The following is a 14127-nucleotide window of genomic DNA, read 5'->3' as shown; positions in this document are numbered from 1 at the left end:
GGGATGGGACCGGCGGCACCTGTCCTCTCCGCTCTCAGACACGGGAGCAGCGCTGCTCAGACATGACTGGGCGCACGGCGGCTGCGAGCCCGGCGCTCGGCACGGCAGCATCCCGAGCTGCGCGCACACGGAGCAGGAGCGGCACGGGGGAACCCCCCGCTCCCCGCAGCAGAGGTGCCCTGGAGCTGGCGCGACAACAGGGGATGCCCCTGCCTGCCCTGCCTGCCTGCCGGGGTACTCCGCGTACCGCGGAGCCGAAGCACACGCGGGGGAACCGGGGCTGGCATCCCGCGCAGACGGCGAGCCGGGCAGCCGGGCTACCCCTGCCGTGCGCGCACACGCGGTGCCCCCGCCGGCAGCCCCCATCCCCCGCCGGATCGGCGGGAGGGCTCACCCGGGCGCACACGGGTTAACACCGGGGCCGCCGCCGGGGGCACCTCACCCCTCACCGGGCAAGCCCCGCTCCGGGGGCGAGCGGCACCGCAGCGGCGGGGAGGGCAACAGGCGGGCGGTGCCAGGCGATAACTTCGCGCGGCGCCGGCGAGCAAGTTGCGCTGCCGCGCAGGACGCGCCCGCCTCCGCACCCCGCCCGGCGGCGGCTGCGTGCCCGCGCTCGGCGGCGAGGAGCGGAGCGGAGCGAGCGGAGGGAGCGCGGGGGCGAGCGGCTGCCGCCCGGGGCGGCGCGGAGCGGAGCGGAGCGGAGCGGGCTGGGCTCGGGCTGGGCTCGGGCTGGGCTCGGGCTGGGTCCGCGCCCGGCGCCGCCGCTGCGCCCTCCCGGCTGCGAGTCCGCCCGGCTCCGGATCACGTGGCGGTTGCCGGAGGCAGAGACTAGAGAGGAGAGAAAAAAAAAGCGCCTCATTCCTTCTTCCACCGCCATACTGTATTTTATAGTAACTCTCATTTTTATTCCTCCCTTTTACTCCCGCTCGGTGAGTACCTTTCCGCTGACATTCTTGTCCTCCTTTTTTTGTCCTGTTTTTTTTTTTTTTCTTCCTTTTGTTTTTTTATTTTCTTTTTTTTTTTTCTTCTTTTTTTTTTTTTTTTTTCTTCCTCTTTGATTATTGTTTAAATGGATTTGATCTTTTGCTGATGACAAGTTTTTTTTCCTAGCATGCGATGGTTACTAAACTGTGAGCAAAAGGTGCTGCTGGGGCCGGGAGTCACTGGGAATGAAAAATGATAATATTTATAACACAGACTTGCCAGTCCAGCAACAACTGATATACATTTAGTAGCTATATATCTAAATATGCAACTGGTTTTGTTGTGGCACAGAAAAGCGATGTGAAATATGATGCTTATTTTTTAAAGATAAGAGAAAAGGCATGTTTCTAACTCTTTTTGCAGAGGATTTTTTTCTGGTGTTGTTTTATTTTTATTTTTGGGTATTTTTTTTAAGGGCTTTTTTTTTTTTTTTTTTTCCATAAAGAGATGGGAATTGCAAATGCATTTTACAGCAGTGTTTACACAGAGTTTGTAATCTTGCAATACTGGTGGAAGCCACAGAGCAAGATGTTAATTTTATTATTTTTGTTACTGTTTCTTTTTTTTTTCTTTTTCTTTTTTTTTTTTCTTTTTTCTTTTTTTTTTTTAACAGTACAACCAGCAGGGTTTTTTGTTTTTCTTCTTCTTCAGTTTTTGATGCCTGTTTATAATGTCAAACTTTTCTTGCAGCATGTTGCAGTCATCATTTTTAAATACTTTTTTTTCCTCCCTCAAGATAACAAAGCAAAACAGAAAGCCAAAGAGATGATCCTTACTTTTGCACATTTTGCACCTTCACTTTTTATTCTTTTGCCAGCAGTGTTTTATGATGGTTATTGTTCTCATGATGATGATGATAGATATATACATATATACAAATAAATACATTTTCAAATGATGGCAGTGGAAGGTTTTCCTGGAGAATGAAGTGCGGTTTGGTTTCCTTGTCAACGGAAGATGAAGTGAACAACTGAACATCTCCCCAGTGCAGGTACTTCATCTCCTTGTAGGCGTTTCCACGCTGTGTAAATTACATTGTGAGATTTTTTTTTTTTTAAAGAAATCTCCTTCCACCCCTTCCTAAAAGTGTCTGTGCAATACACATGAGAACCGGACTAAATATCTCTGCCTTGTGATTGCCTGGATGTGTGCAAAATGTTGCACTAATTGAGCCTAGGTTGGTTAAATCTGAAGAGAGGTGTTTTATGTGCTGTGCTGTATAGAGGGGAAGGCAGCTGGGAAAAAAAAAAAAAAAAGAAAAAAGAGAATACAGACACCCCTCCTCTCCTCCTTGCATTTAAAAAAACCCAAATAAACAAAACAACCAGAAGTGAAGTCAAAACTGAATGGGACCTTGAGATCCTCATTAGGAGCACAGATGCTCACAGGACTTTAGACAAAAACAATAGCTCCGGCCCTGTATTGTGGTGACTCCTGTGCTTGTGTGTGTCTGTTTAAATCTATCCATTAGAAAATAGCTGTGGAACAGCAAAGGAGGCTCCCTCGGAGAGCTGGCTCGCTGCCACATGAGGCATATTTTGTAGCCCTAAGGGCAGAAAACCCTTATATCCAACTTCTGCTCCTCGTATTAAAAAGGCGTAAACAAGGCAGCAGGTTGCCTCTTATGACTCTAATTCATTGGGATGGAGATTAATCAGAAGCTGATATTTGCTTGAAGGTGTTTCGTTTTGTTTTGATGATTAATAGTGCCACTAGCTGACAGGGAATAGGAAGCTGTTACTTTCCCTGATGGTTCCTGAGAGTTCAGGATTGGAGGAGAAACTGTTACTTTTCACTGAGAGCACTTAAATGCTTAACAGAGGCTGCCCCTGATGTACAGACAGGATATTGGTTCTGTAAAACACAATTTGGAAAGATTTTTCCAGATGACAGGGTGGGTTGGTTTGGGGTTTGATTTTTTATGGTTGTTGTTTCTTTTTTTTCCTCCAGAAAGAAATATGGTGTAATATTATGCTATAGTTCAAGTGCTGAATGTTGTTAGATGTTCTCTGTTGTTTACTTTATTGTGATTTATTACTGTATTTTATGTAAATAACATTTTAGGATCTATAACTGACTAAAGATACATCATGTATTCAGATGTGGAAACTAAAGTAAGTTACAGGGGATATATTTCTTTTGTCACTGTCATGTAAGTAAATATAATTCATAGAATTACAAATGGATTTAGAAATTTGAGGCTTCTAATGCTTATGTTTAAATTCTTGCAATGTAGCAACTTCCTTTAAAGTAGAAAGTATAAGAAGTTTATATATCGTGCAATTAGTCATGTTGAAAAATGAAAAAATTCATTTGTCTTTGTAGAAACATAACTATTGTGTATTTGCACTGACTTTTTCCAGTTTTACTGTAATAAAAATATTTTGCACATATTTATGCATGACTTCTGCTCTGACATGTTAAAATACTTTTGGCAGCATAACAGGGTCAATAATTCATGTGTCTAGAAACTAGTTGAGATATTTCCATGATAGATTATGATGACTTTTCTAAAATAGTTACGATCTGTTGGGTCATTACTCCACACTTTAAAAAGACTCAGCCTGCTTATTTTTCCATGATTTAATTAAAAGGCAAGTCATTAAAAACAAGAGAGATTGAAACTTTATTCTCCACCCCTCTATTTATTTCCATCCCTCCTTATATTTAAACAAAGCGTTTTCTTTAAATTATGTGCAACTCTCAGTAAGCAAAATATTTTGATGCTGCCAAAGCACTGAAATAAAGTAACTAGGCTAGCAGTTTCCAGAATGATCCTTTTGTCCTTTCTTTTAATATTGCAGGTGTGTTGCATGTGTAATTTTGTACAGATAGTTGCTGAGCAAAGAGCTAATCCTGCTCACCTAGTCTTATCTTGAAGTTTGAGAAAGTGCATTCTTAAAACTTTCTGTTTAGTGCCCACATTTCATCCACAAAGCACTTGTTGTCTGAGTAGTATGGTAATTAATATACATACATTTAATTTGCAGCAGTCTGAGGTTGTAGGAGTTCATGGATACCAAAACACCTTGGGACCTTAAAATAGGAATAGGAAGGAGACGATTTTGAAAGAGGATCCTTCCACCTCTGTGCAGTATGTGGGCTGTAGAGTAGGATTTGGGTTGTGGAATTGGTTTTGGCTTGGTGCTTCTATAGTTATACTATGACTAATCTTGAAAGCATGTTTTAGAAAGCCGTAGTTAGTGTCAAAGAAAATTGTCCTTTTCTGCTTTTGAGATGAATAAAAATTTTGCCTACAAATTGCAGCTTTGTTTCTACAAGTGATGATATAATGATATTCCTTATATAGTATGGGATATAGTCATACTGCCCTAGCTCCTAAAAGTAATGAGTGTCCAGACTGAAATGACATCTTCTATTTTTCTTTACCTCTGTTTTGCTATTCAGAATAGCATAGGGATATAAGATACCTTTATAAAGGGTGTAAAGTGAAATCTTGGAAAGTAGTTTTTCTTTTCTTCCTCTATAACTATTATTATAAGTATTTACTTCCAAATGAAAAAGAACAGGTAAACAGAAATGAGAAACTGTGTAGCATTCAGTGTGCTGACTCATGAGTACAAGGTTTTAGCTGCTGTAGTGGCCTGAACTAACAAAAGAAGACTATGTTCTTACCTTTTTCAACATGGGAGATAGAACTAGAGTAGCCTGTGGAGTCATGAAGTCTGTTTGCTGCAATACAAGGCTGATCTTCTTATTTTGTTCAAATAAAAAAGCTCTGGTTTAAATTTAGCTGGGGTATCACTCTCACTGCATCACTTGAAGGTGGGTCAGAGCCTCATTTTTCATGATTTTAGAAACACGATTTCTGTCCTAAATTTATTTTCAGACAGTTTATTCTCCTTTTTTTATTTTTTTTTTCCTTTTGTGCCATTGCTGACCTTAAACAGTAAGGCTCCTTCTCCATGTCTTTGCTCTTCAGAGTATAGTATATTTATTTTTAGAGAGCAATAGCAGCTCATTTTCCCTCATGATTTCTGGGTTTAACTGTGAGAGTTTTCCAAAAGAGTGGCTGGTGCTAGGAGGGGATGTTGAGATGGGCTCTGCCCAAAATCATGCTGCAGCAGAAACAGAGAAGCTGCATTCAAATCCTCTTCTGCCCAAACTGGTCTGTTCTGCTTTCAGCTGAAAGTATGGCAGTGATTTCTGGCTCTCACATCAGCCCAAAATTTCCACCTGAAGCCACACACACAGACCTGCCTTCTGCCTTCTGGTAAACGGGGCTTGCACCATGTGGACCTTCCCCTCACTCTGCCTAACCAACCTGAATTTCTTTGGTTATAGTGCAACAGGAAAGAACTCTTGGGAATTTCTTCTGCAACACTTTGGTTTTTAAACTCTCAAGAGTTTTCTACATGTTATCTTAGTATTTTGTATTCCTGCCAGGGAAGGGAAGGTGAATAGGTTTGAGGTGATGCCATATCACAGACTCTTTTCTCAGGAATGAGTTTGAAAGTTCGTTATGGGTTCTTAAAAATTTTTACCTTATTAGAGAGTTAGCAGGTTTCTTATGTCTTAGGTCTCTAGTCTTCTAAAGTATTGTTCTATAACAGTTATTTTCTTTTTTATAGTGTAATTTTCCTTATTTTCTTCCTTCCCTGCATTTTGGGTTTTAAAAGATAAACAGATAAAAAAGCTTAATAATGTTTAAAGTGTAGGATTATAAAGACTGATAGATCTTTTGACTTCCCTTGGTTTAGAGGATGTGGTGCTCTGTCAAATTCTGAGGCCAAATCCTGTACATTTTAAGTACTTGCAGAATATCTGAACAGAAGGCTGAAGTTGAGTATTTACTGATGAAAAATTATGTAATCTGTGACACTACATAGTAATCCAGTTTGTAGCTCCCTTAAACTCAGATCCAGACTGACAGAAGGAAACAAAATGCTGCTTTGGTATATGGTAGGAAGTTTAAAATGCAACATTTTGACCTTTGTTAAGGTCCATTCTTATTTTATGATCTTTGAAAATTATGGGAGTAAAATGGCATGAAGATTATTGTTTTGCCTATACACACATTAGAATAATTTGTACCTTTTTATGGTCTTTTTTTTTTTCTATTTCAAAATGGCACTCTAATCTCTATAATGTACTTAATCTTTCAAAAGCATTTATACTGCAGTTTTGGCAGTATTTTCTGAGAAAGTTTATTTTTGCACAGTGAAGTGTGATTTTTCATCTCAATGAATCATCTGCCAACAAGTTAAAAAATAATCAAGTAGACCTCCAAATTGCTAATTAAATTTCAGGTTGCTTAGTGTGAATAAAATTAACACATTTTTATTGTTGTGATATTCTGGAATAAAAATGTATGATGGATATACAGAATCATAGAGAGAGATTTTTAAAGATGCTTTTATGTGATAGAGAATTAACAAAACTCTTACATTGATTATCCTTTGGGGCTTAACCAATACTTTTTGTTGACAGCTAAAAGTTTAACTTTCTTGGTTTTGAATTTATTAACAGACCTATATTATCTGCTGCCTCTTGACAAAAGCTACAGAGTTAATAAGTTTCCTCTGACACATCACTGTGTGTCTCCTGGCTCCTGGCATCCTGGCTGGCCTGCCAGGATGTTGGGGCTCAACTACTATGCAGTTGCATTTCCATTTCAGGAACAGAGCTTTTTGGTTTTTTTTTTTTCTTGTTTTTTTTTTCTGATGCAGTTGCTTCATTGTAATGGTGGTAAGCAGAATAATTTATATTCTGCCTTGACTGGCAGACGTGGGATTCTTATGAGTGATGACCAGCAGTGGGTATTAGAATGTGGTGGAATATCAGTGGCACTCGCCAGACTTTCTATTTTTCCTTTGCACACTCACAAGTCTTTGTCCTAAAATACCCAGAGGTCTGATTAAACTTGGTTTACACCAGTGGTCCTTCCCAGGTGGCCTTCTCCTGATGTCAGTGATTATTGCCTGTACTGCTGTGTATTCTCTGAGTAACCAAGTGGAGCTCTGATAACAGCTCATGCTTTCTGTAGTTAATTTTATGGTCCTCTGAGAACAGCTTGCAGTCCTTTGGATTGGCAATAGCTTATAAAAGGCAGTACAGGCCATTATTATTGTTATTTAAAGAACAAGAGACCATAAAGGATACAATGATAACTCTTGGACCTTGGTGATTATTGAATAACCTGGTGAAAGTCAGGTCCCTGTCTTCCCCCTGTGCCCCATACCAGCAGCCTTTATTTCAGCCTGTTCAGTCACGTTAGTTCCCTTCCTCAAGGTCCTCCCTTGCATCAGTCATGTGCGTTGTGGTGTTCATGGTCAACAAAAATGGGATGTCTGGCACAAATCAAGTATTAATGTGATTCTTAATCTGACTGAAACAAGGCTAAATTTGTTCTGTAGGGAAGCATTACATTACCACAGTTCATTCAGTAAAAAGGTGTCTCTGTTTCTGCTCAGAGTTTTGCATAGAAGGTGAACAGGAACTATTGTCAAAGAGATATGACAGATCTTGTTAAATCAGGATAACTTTACAATTTGTGGGAGGCACTGCACATGCATACCTTGCATGCAGTATTTTTAGACTGACTGAAGAATTGGAGTTTCTGTCTCAAAGAATTATATTTGCGTGGTGTTGGCAATGCTGGTTTTCCTTTGTTTTGTGTTATAATGGAGTGCAAAAGCACTAAAATATTTGTACTGTCCTAGATGTGTTGTTTTCTAGAATACAAATGAAAGTAACAAAGATACTCTTGTGAATTTTTGCACACCAGGCCTGCACTCTAGGCTTACTGCACGCTAACAGCTCTTCTTGTGGGTACAGGGAGTTAGAGTAATAACTCACTGATTTTTTACAATGAAGCACTGTGCTTTTAGCAGTTGCAGCAACATGCTTCTGAGCTTGATCTGTAATGCAAGTTACTATTTATAAAAGAAAAGTAATTCTATCTAGTTACAATATTTTATCGAATGATCCTTTGCACAATAAACATTAGAAGTAAGATTTTAAAATGTGCTATGCAAACTGTCATGCAGTGTCTATGAAACAGGCCCCACGAAGGTATAATGTAAACAAAACTTCCTCTTTGGGTACCTTTAAAAGCGATTAATGCTACTGTTTTCCAAGTAGGACACGCACACACACATAATCAGTGCTAGCCTATTCTCATTTTGTATTTGCCACTGATTTCACAGGATAAAACCCAACACTTGAAGTATTGCACAGTAGGTCAATTTTCTAATATGCTCTGTACTGCATAAATTCACATCCACTTTGTTTTCTTTTTCTCAAACTGAAGAAAAAGAATGAAATTAAATTTCCTCCTGCCTATACAACTTCTAGTCAAATGGGAGTTCTTTAAATGATACAGTCACAGGATTGACTCTGGAGAGGTTACCATCTTCTGCTTGGGCATTTGCAAGTTGTAGACAATTAGTGTACATTATGAATAATTAAAAGAGAAACTGCATTTATGCCACTTTTGCTTTAGGGGGCTAGTTTATCAGGACATTGATGCTATCTTATTGTTTATTATTTTATGAGAAAAGCATACTGGATTACCATTTGTCAGCACGTGCCCTGCTCCAGTAGGTGCTGTAGAAATAGAAAAGTGCAGAATTAGGCCCTGGTGCTGTTAAAATCAGTAATACATAGGCTGGTCAAAATTTCATGTCAAAACTTTTTTTTTCCTGTAGATTTTTGATAAAGTGGTTCACACAAAAGGCTCTATTCATCTCACTTAACCTTGCTGTTTAAAAAATAGTTTTGTAGAACTAAGCTAGTCATCATTTTAGCCATCTAAAAGTTAGTCATTGAGGTCTAACACAGTTGCTCAAGGCTTTGTAGTCAATGGAGATAAATATTCTCTTCCTGCAGAGAATTACAGATTACATCCCAACAGAGGCATCTATGGACAGCTGAGATGAACAACCTTCCTAAAATGCCTCTCTCTTTGCACTGATGAGAGGGAACCTACATGGCCCATTTCAAATAGATTCCTAACTTTTTGATGGATGAAGTTAAAGGAGATGAATCGCATGCTCCCCAACCCTCTAATTCTTCAAATCCTAATTTTGCAATGAAATATTTGGTTAAAAAATTATTTTTTTTGGCCACTAAAATCTTCATGGCTTTAAGTTTTCACTTGAATTTATTTTCAACTTCTCCAGCAATTTTTTTCACAGAAATACAAATGCATTTCTAAATATCTTGAATCAATTCCAGGCTATGACAAAATTCCTAGGAATGTCTAGGACAAGATCTTACAAGTTTTTGTACTGCTTCACCCAGTTTTCTGTCTTTTTGTAATGTGATCCAACAACAACTGATCCTTCAATGAATTCTCCTCACAGACTCCTATTCTAAAACCCAGGGACTTAAGCTGTTGGGTACAATCATGGGCCTCATTTGAAAACCTTTGAAAATTATCGAAACAGAAGAATTATGTGGGTGGCAATGGATTCAGCTAATTGTACTGTATAAATGAATCATTGTGCAATAAACCATTGTATTGAAACTGTAAAAGGCTTTTTGGTTTGTGAGCTGAGGTCATCCAGGCAATATTGGGGAAATATTTTGCTATTGATAGCATGCTGCTGCTATCTTCATGTACATAATTGTTTTTAAATACTCCAGTAAAACCTGTACTTCTAAGATAGAATTTAGTTTTCCCTATCTCAGGTAATTTTTTAGAGAAGACTAGAATTTTATAAGACTGCTAATGCCTGTAGAATTAGCTCTGTGATACAGTTTACTTCAGTGCCTTGCTTCAGATCTGTCCCAAGTCATTGTGTGTAGCAGGATGCCAAACAGCAGCCAATTTGTGACACTACACAGTATGTTGGGGTATCATCCTCTTTTTCCACTAATTATGAATTCTGCTATATCATTCATGTGTTTGGGCTTTCTGTAAGATTTTCTACTAGTACTGAAATATATGAAAATGTTTCCACCATGGGTTGTGTTTTACTCTTGGCCTGGCACTAGCTGGGTACCTGTGCAGACATCATTAAACTGCTCACACAGGCCATGCTTTTCACTGACAGCATAGTATGAAACCAAACTAAAGCTGAATCCAAATTAGAAATGAACCATTTGTTATTATAGGAGTAAGCACAAAACTCAGTGTAGAGAGAGTTAATTGCCCAAATACCACAGTATTACTACCATGATAAAGTAAGCTGCAGCTGTAGGCTCCAGCAGCTATAATATAATGGTTTGTACAGAGTCAGAAATCTTGTGGACTTGTAAGAATTGAGAAGGGAAGTTAAAAGTTGGAGTTCTCAGCACTTTGAAATAACTGCTTCAAATAAGCACAGTAATATTCTCTAGGGATTATAAACTGTTAGCTGCAGCTATTGTGTCACGTTACACACTTCACCACCTCTTAGTCTTTGTTCTTCATGTTCTGTTTATATTTCGGACCTAGGTTTTTTGTACTGTCCCTCAAAAATGCATTGTCTGAGCAGTGTTCACATAAAAGAGATTTACAAGGATGAAAACCCTGTGCTGACTTCATGAAGTTTTTGCCTATTTTCCTGCTTTCATTTATGCACCATAACATTTCCTTTTTCACTCTTGTGTCTCTGCTCAGAGTTAGGAGCACAGTGTTGTCACAGGAATATAAAGGTCTCATGACCATAGATTGTCAGAACAAAGAGAAGCCCAGCTGAATTTCTCTGTGAGGGCAGTGCACATAAGCCAAACACAAATTCAGTGTCCCTGTTGCTCTTCCTGCTGCTCTGGGTGAGTAGGTAGTCTGGGCATATTGGCTGAGGATCACACATTTGGAGACAGGCTTGTGAAAGGCAAGATTACAAGAAAAATAATTGCAGTTTTTCAGAAATGCCACATTTATATATTTTTAATTTTATGTACAAGTTAATGTCATATACACTGTGACATTTCATCTCAGAAATTTTAATACGGGTTCAGAAATATGTGATACGTCGTCACAGGTATTAATGAATGTTGTAAATACTCATCATAATCAGAATAGGACTGGCTGCTTTAAATTCTCAGATGTTTTAAGATCAAAGACAGCCCAGCTATAGAGGCCTGTGTCACACTGATCTGCATTGACAGAGGAAAGCAAATTTTTAAATGATGGATGTGTTCATTTGAATTTCTGGATCTTTTTTTATCTTTTATTTTTGATTTTTTAAAATTTCAGACTTGTTGGACTTTCCTTCCTGCTCTGGACCTTTCTCCTGTAGTCAGCACAGCTCAGGAGATTGAATGAAAGAAAGCAATAGGAGAGGGATGGAAGAGGGGAGAGGAGTAGAGAAAGAAGGAGGGGCAGAAATAAAAATGGAGAAAAAAATCCCCAGTGATTCAGCTAAGGCTCCAGACAATGAGGATGTTTTCAATCACCACTCTTCCTTACCTTCTGCTCCAGCTCAAACTTCTCTCCCTCTCTACTTTAGCTTTCATCACCACTACAGATATTTCACTAATTTCATTTTTTTTTTTAAATTAAAGAATGAAACCACAACAATTAAACTGTTGAAAACATACCCATCTTCCCATGAAACATAACATGACACAATTCAAGCAAGTGGTTCTTGGAGTAAGATTATTTTCCTCCTAATAGTCTTATATCTTTGACTATGAAAGAATGAAATGGTTTCATAGTTCAGGAGCAGGACAAAGCTTAGATTTCTTGTTGCTTTTATATCCCACTTCAACCCTTTAAATCAGTTTGCGCACAAGTCTGTGTTTCAGTTTTATTCATTTTTATTCGTTCATCAGACTTTCCACTGGTCTTTATTTACTTATTTTTTACCTCCTTTTCTTTCAAAGCTTTATTTCCATGGGTCCTTCTCACTCCTTACCCTTTCAGAGAGAGTACAAATTGAAAACTATTTCTATTCTTTAATTTAGTTTGAATTTTGAAGTGCATTGTTCAGCTTTGCAGTTCAAATGCTCCCACCAGGGTGAAGAATGCTATCTGATATTTTGCTGTGCAGTGTGAGTGTCAGGAAAGATGCAGGGACCCCATGGCCCAGTGCTGGTCTGGCTCTTGGCTCAGTCCCAGTGTTGTGTCTCTTCCCAGCTGGAACCAAGGCCACTGTGAAGGTGGAGGGCTAAAAGGACACTTTTTAAAAAGCCTCTTTTTAGTCCTTAGAGGTACTTTCTTCCTCTCAGCTGTTCCTACCAGGAATGCCTTACATCTCACAAGGTGGCTTTGGGAGTGTCAATAGAAACAATAACTGCTCTTCCTAAGAAAGTATTTCCTAAATCTAGAGCTTAAATTGGTCATGTGGCTCGCCTATACCACTTTTCCTGATTCAAAAGAGGCAAAGGTTAGCTGCTGAGTCGATACAAAACAAGACCCAGCTGTAAATTTGAAGACTTAATTCTTTAAATAGAAAAAGCTAAGATTTCCCAAGTGCTTTTTACTATAATCAATTACAGAAATTGAGTGGAGAAAGAATATTTCAAAATATTCTGGGTGGAATAGTATTTATTACAGATGCTGGTGGAACAGGTCTAGAGAAGAACAATTGGGTCCAAAAGCCTGAAATAAACTTTATATCCTAAAAAGACTTTTAGAAAAAAATCTAAATATTATAGGTCAAATGCAAACATGCTATTTAATAAATTAATAAATAAAAATAACATAAAGCTGATAGAAAACAATTATTTCTCTTAGGGATTTTATGTTTAAGCATATGTTAAATTTTATTAACATTTAGGAGAATTTTATTTTAAATTTTCTTAAAAGATGAACTACAAATTGATACAACTGAGCATTGCCTCATTACTTGACAGGAAACGTTACATTTTGTTACTATTAAAGTCTGCCTGATGCATTGTTTTTAATGTGTTTAGAATTTGATTATTTTTGCTCAATTTACTTGAGTCACATATTTGAATAGCAAGTTTCTCAGAGGAAACTCAGAGGAGTGGGCAGAGCCTCTGAGCTTGGTATTTCCAGTCTCTGGGCAGTCTCTATGAAAAGTGGGAGCCCTTTGGAGCAACTTGGTGAATACCCAGATCCCCCAGAGAGCTGGACTGAGAGCTGTGCCTGTCCCACAGGACAGACAGGAGTTCCTCCATGCACCAGGACAGGCTTGGCAGAGACCATGCCCATCTCCCTGCTAGAACCAGGGAAGCACTTTCAACACTTTTATTTCCTGGGATTTTTTTAAAGTGAGAGAGTTTGGGGATGACTTTCCTGGGCCTTCAGAAAGTTGTAGAGTGAGGTGCAGGTTATTAGTTTAAAGGCAGGTAGCTCTGGTGTGGGCAAATACCCCTTGGAGATTCAGGCCATGCCTTCTTTAAGTGTGATTTAAGGGAAGCCAACTTAACTTTAGGTAACTTCACTGATAGTACAAGAGAAGTTATGCAATTTGAAGCTTGTCCTCGACAGCTGTTGAAATGTGATGCAATGTATCCCACGCTTCAGAATTTAGAGTCACTTGCAGAAGGGAGAAACCTGACTTTCTTGCTCCTTTGAGTAGATTTTCTGAAAACCCTGGTGCTGGTGAGCTTGGTAATACTGCACACACAAGCAAGATGAAGGAGCTGTGCAAACAGACGTGAGGGAAATGTTTTGCAAAACACAGGTGAACTGATGATATATTTTTCACAGACTCAAATCTTTCTCCCATTTCTTGGTCCTACCATTCTATCATCTCTGCCACAAATATTAGATATTTTAACTTTGTAGTTTGCTTTGCAACTCCTGTGCAACAAAATAATTTCATATTGCAATTACCATTTCACTTCAAAATGTAACTACTGTGTGATCCATAATTATCAATTTCTTTTTTGACAAGCTCTTTACTCTTATATTTTACAGCCTTTCAGTGCATCAGTAAAGTATCTTTATAGAAGTCCAGTAATAGATTGGCAACTTTAATTCTAGGAACTTCCTAATGAAAACTTCAAAAGCTTTGATCCTTTCCTGAAATGGTAATGCTACTGACTTATATTTATAAACTGTCTCTTTCAAATTAAATTCTTTGTGACCTCTGGAAAGTGATATATAATGTATTTATTGGTATTGGTTTCTTCATGTATCATGAATGTTTTGAAATAAATTGCTTTTTTCTCCTGACATTAAATTTCACCACTGAAATTCAAATAAGGATTCCCTAATTATGATACTTAACTCTCAACTGTTGCTGACACAGAGCAACAAGCCATTCTGCCAACATTTGA

General features: G+C 38.8%; 1 protein-coding gene across 3 annotated transcripts in view; it reads left to right on the top strand.

Annotated features, from left to right (window-relative positions):
- Nucleotides 1-836: 836 nt before the first annotated feature.
- Nucleotides 837-14127, top strand: part of RALYL (RALY RNA binding protein like) — a 364670-nt gene continuing 351379 nt past the window's right edge. For 2 of the 3 annotated variants that reach the window (XM_056485416.1, XM_056485414.1), the window contains exon 1: nucleotides 849-929. The gene's annotated coding sequence lies outside the window, so the exon portion shown is untranslated. Of the gene's footprint in view, nucleotides 930-14127 lie in introns of all 3 variants that reach the window. The other variant, XM_056485415.1, reaches the window with a different exon arrangement.

Source organism: Oenanthe melanoleuca, chromosome 2, assembly GCF_029582105.1.
Source record: "Oenanthe melanoleuca isolate GR-GAL-2019-014 chromosome 2, OMel1.0, whole genome shotgun sequence".
NCBI lineage: Eukaryota > Metazoa > Chordata > Aves > Passeriformes > Muscicapidae > Oenanthe > Oenanthe melanoleuca.
This window is presented reverse-complemented; position numbering and strand designations above follow the sequence as displayed.